Genomic DNA, 5,574 nt, shown 5'->3' with positions numbered 1-5,574 from the left:
CTTTCAAAACATTTCCCGAATTCATATTAGAGAAATCGAAGATTTCTGAAAGGGGTATCCCTTTGGTGAATTGGAGATTTCACCAATTTCTCCGAAATGTATTACACAGGTGTTCAACTCGTTCGATATTTCTCCCCAAGAGATCTCATGGGTAAATTCTTCTATTGGAGTTGAAACGGAGCCTTAATTCAACATTTGAAAAAATATTCACCTTTTAGTTGGCAATTTTCACAGGTTTTTGCCTTATATTCGTACATCTCTCAGTATTTTCATAGTATCACCCTCTAAACACCTCGGATGTGTACGATATTTTATACATAGAAGCCTAGGACATAAAGCATTAACTTTCGTGCCCATGACCCTCGCATATTTTTTACTATTCACTTTCAAAACATTGCTCGAATTCATATTAGAGAAATAGAAGATTTCTGAAAGGGGTACCCCTTTGGTGAATTGGAGATGTCACCAATTTCTCCGAAATGTATTACACTGGTGTTCGACTCGTTCGATATTTCTCCCCAAGAGATCTCATGGGTAAATGCTTCTATTGGAGTTGAAACGGAGCCTTAATTCAACATTTGAAAAAATATTCTCCTTTTAGTTGGCAATTTTCACAGGTTTTTGCCTTATATTCGTACATCTCTTAGTATTTTGATAGCATCACCCTCTAAACACCTCGGATGTGTACGATATTTTATACATAGAAGCCTAGGACATTAAGCTTTAACTTTCGTGCCCATGACCCTCGCATATTTTTTACTATTCACTTTCAAAACATTGCTTGAATTCATATTAGAGAAATAGAAGATTTCTGAAAGGGGTACCCCTTTGGTGAATTGGAGATTTCATCAATTTCTCCGAAATGTATTACACTGGTGTTCAACTCGTTCGATATTTCTCCCCAAGAGATCTCATGGGTAAATGCTTCTATTGGAGTTGAAACGGAGCCTTAATTCCACATTTGAAAAAAAATTACCCTTTTTGTTGGAAATTTTCACAAGTTTTTGCCTAATATTCGTACATCTCTCAGTATTTTGATAGTATTACCCTCTAAACACCTCGGATATACACGATATTTTATACATAGAAGCATAAGACATAAAGCTATAACTTTCGTGCCCATGACCCTCGCATATTTTTTACTATTCACTTTCAAAACATTGCTCGAATTCATATTTGAGAAATCGAAGATTTCTGAAAGGGGTACCCCTTTGGTGAATTGGAGATTTCACCAATTTCTCCGAAATGTATTACACTGGTGTTCAACTCGTTCGATATTTCTCCCCAAGAGATCTCATGGGTAAATTCTTCTATTGGAGTTGAAACGGAGCCTTAATTCAACAATTGAAAAAAAATTACCCTTTTTGTTGGAAATTTTCACAAGTTTTTGCCTTATATTCGTACATCTCTCAGTATTTTTATAGTATCACCTTCTGAACACCTCGGATATACACGATATTTTATACATAGAATGGTAAGACATAAAGCTATAACTTTCGTGCCCATGACCCTCGCATGTTTTTTACTATTCACTTTCAAAACATTGCTCGAATTCATATTAGAGAAATCGAAGATTTCTGAAAGGGGTACCCCTTTGGTGAATTGGAGATTTCTCCAATTTCTCTGAAATGTATTACACTGGTGTTCAACTCATTCGATATTTCTCCCCAAGAGATCTCATGGGTAAATGCTTCTATTGGAGTTGAAACGGAGCCCTAATTCCACATTTGCAAAAAAATTACCCTTTTTGTTGGAAATTTTCACAAGTTTTTGCCTAATATTCGTACATCTCTCAGTATTTTAAAAGTATTACCCTCTAAACACCTCGGATATACACTATATTTTATACATAGAAGCACAAGACATAAAGCTATAACTTTCGTGCCAATGACCCTCGCATATTTTTTACTATTCACTTTCAAAACATTTCCCGAATTCATATTAGAGAAATCGAAGATTTCTGAAAGGGGTACCCCTTTGGTGAATTGGAGATTTCACCAATTTCTCCGAAATGTATTACACTGGTGTTCGACTCGTTCGATATTTCTCCCCAAGAGATCTCATGGGTAAATGCTTCTATTGGAGTTGAAACGGAGCCTTAATTCAACATTTGAAAAAATATTCACCTTTTAGTTGGCAATTTTCACAGGTTTTTGCCTTATATTCGTACATCTCTCAGTATTTTGATAGCATCACCCTCTAAACACCTCGGATGTGTACGATATTTTATACATAGAAGCCTAGGACATAAAGCTTTAACTTTCGTGCCCATGACCCTCGCATATTTTTTACTATTCACTTTCAAAACATTGCTCGAATTCATATTAGAGAAATAGAAGATTTCTGAAAGGGGTACCCCTTTGGTGAATTGGAGATTTCATCAATTTCTCCGAAATGTATTACACTGGTGTTCAACTCGTTCGATATTTCTCCCCAAGAGATCTCATGGGTAAATGCTTCTATTGGAGTTGAAACGGAGCCTTAATTCCACATTTGAAAAAAAATTACCCTTTTTGTTGGAAATTTTCACAAGTTTTTGCCTAATATTCGTTAATCTCTCAGTATTTTGATAGTATTACCCTCTAAACACCTCGGATATACACGATATTTTATACATAGAAGCATAAGACATAAAGCTATAACTTTCGTGCCCATGACCCTCGCATATTTTTTACTATTCACTTTCAAAACATTGCGCGAATTCATATTAGAGAAATCGAAGATTTCTGAAAGGGGTACCCCTTTGGTGAATTGGAGATTTCACCAATGTCTCCGAAATGTATTACACTGGTGTTCGACTCGTTCGATATTTCTCCCCAAGAGATCAAATGGGTAAATGCTTCTATTGGAGTTGAAACGGAGCCTTAATTCAACATTTGAAAAAATATTCACCTTTTAGTTGGCAATTTTCACAGGTTTTTGCCTTATATTCGTACATCTCTCAGTATTTTGATAGCATCACCCTCTAAACACCTCGGATGTGTACGATATTTTATACATAGAAGCCTAGGACATAGAGCTTTAACTTTCGTGCCCATGACCCTCGCATATTTTTTACTATTCACTTTCAAAACATTGCTTGAATTCATATTAGAGAAATAGAAGATTTCTGAAAGGGGTACCCCTTTGGTGAATTGGAGATTTCATCAATTTCTCCGAAATGTATTACACTGGTGTTCAACTCGTTCGATATTTCTCCCCAAGAGATCTCATGGGTAAATGCTTCTATTGGAGTTGAAACGGAGCCTTAATTCCACATTTGAAAAAAAATTACCCTTTTTGTTGGAAATTTTCACAAGTTTTTGCCTAATATTCGTACATCTCTCAGTATTTTAATAGTATTACCCTCTAAACACCTCGGATATACACGATATTTTATACATAGAAGCATAAGACATAAAGCTATAACTTTCGTGCCCATGACCCTCGCATATTTTTTACAATTCACTTTCAAAACATTTCCCGAATTCATATTAGAGAAATCGAAGATTTCTGAAAGGGGTATCCCTTTGGTGAATTGGAGATTTCACCAATTTCTCCGAAATGTATTACACAGGTGTTCAACTCGTTCGATATTTCTCCCCAAGAGATCTCATGGGTAAATTCTTCTATTGGAGTTGAAACGGAGCCTTAATTCAACATTTGAAAAAATATTCACCTTTTAGTTGGCAATTTTCACAGGTTTTTGCCTTATATTCGTACATCTCTCAGTATTTTCATAGTATCACCCTCTAAACACCTCGGATGTGTACGATATTTTATACATAGAAGCCTAGGACATAAAGCATTAACTTTCGTGCCCATGACCCTCGCATATTTTTTACTATTCACTTTCAAAACATTGCTCGAATTCATATTAGAGAAATAGAAGATTTCTGAAAGGGGTACCCCTTTGGTGAATTGGAGATGTCACCAATTTCTCCGAAATGTATTACACTGGTGTTCGACTCGTTCGATATTTCTCCCCAAGAGATCTCATGGGTAAATGCTTCTATTGGAGTTGAAACGGAGCCTTAATTCAACATTTGAAAAAATATTCTCCTTTTAGTTGGCAATTTTCACAGGTTTTTGCCTTATATTCGTACATCTCTTAGTATTTTGATAGCATCACCCTCTAAACACCTCGGATGTGTACGATATTTTATACATAGAAGCCTAGGACATTAAGCTTTAACTTTCGTGCCCATGACCCTCGCATATTTTTTACTATTCACTTTCAAAACATTGCTTGAATTCATATTAGAGAAATAGAAGATTTCTGAAAGGGGTACCCCTTTGGTGAATTGGAGATTTCATCAATTTCTCCGAAATGTATTACACTGGTGTTCAACTCGTTCGATATTTCTCCCCAAGAGATCTCATGGGTAAATGCTTCTATTGGAGTTGAAACGGAGCCTTAATTCCACATTTGAAAAAAAATTACCCTTTTTGTTGGAAATTTTCACAAGTTTTTGCCTAATATTCGTACATCTCTCAGTATTTTGATAGTATTACCCTCTAAACACCTCGGATATACACGATATTTTATACATAGAAGCATAAGACATAAAGCTATAACTTTCGTGCCCATGACCCTCGCATATTTTTTACTATTCACTTTCAAAACATTGCTCGAATTCATATTTGAGAAATCGAAGATTTCTGAAAGGGGTACCCCTTTGGTGAATTGGAGATTTCACCAATTTCTCCGAAATGTATTACACTGGTGTTCAACTCGTTCGATATTTCTCCCCAAGAGATCTCATGGGTAAATTCTTCTATTGGAGTTGAAACGGAGCCTTAATTCAACAATTGAAAAAAAATTACCCTTTTTGTTGGAAATTTTCACAAGTTTTTGCCTTATATTCGTACATATCTCAGTATTTTTATAGTATCACCTTCTGAACACCTCGGATATACACGATATTTTATACATAGAATGGTAAGACATAAAGCTATAACTTTCGTGCCCATGACCCTCGCATGTTTTTTACTATTCACTTTCAAAACATTGCTCGAATTCATATTAGAGAAATCGAAGATTTCTGAAAGGGGTACCCCTTTGGTGAATTGGAGATTTCTCCAATTTCTCTGAAATGTATTACACTGGTGTTCAACTCATTCGATATTTCTCCCCAAGAGATCTCATGGGTAAATGCTTCTATTGGAGTTGAAACGGAGCCCTAATTCCACATTTGCAAAAAAATTACCCTTTTTGTTGGAAATTTTCACAAGTTTTTGCCTAATATTCGTACATCTCTCAGTATTTTGATAGTATGACCCTCTAAACACCTCGGATATACACGATATTTTATACATAGAAGCATAAGACATAAAGATATAACTTTCGTGCCCATGACCCTCGTATATTTTTTACTATTCACTTTCAAAACATTGCTCGAATTCATAATAGAGAAATCGAAGATTTCTGAAAGGGGTACCCCATTGGTGAATTGGAGATTTCACCAATTTCTCCGCAATGTATTACACTGGTGTTCGACTCGTTCGATATTTCTCCCCAAGAGATCTCATGGGTAAATGCTTCTATTGGAGTTGAAACGGAGCCTTAATTCAACATTTGAAAAAATATTCACC

The sequence above is a fragment of the Humulus lupulus genome, chromosome X (genome assembly GCF_963169125.1).
Source record: "Humulus lupulus chromosome X, drHumLupu1.1, whole genome shotgun sequence".
Lineage (NCBI taxonomy): Eukaryota > Viridiplantae > Streptophyta > Magnoliopsida > Rosales > Cannabaceae > Humulus > Humulus lupulus.
This window is presented reverse-complemented; position numbering follows the sequence as displayed.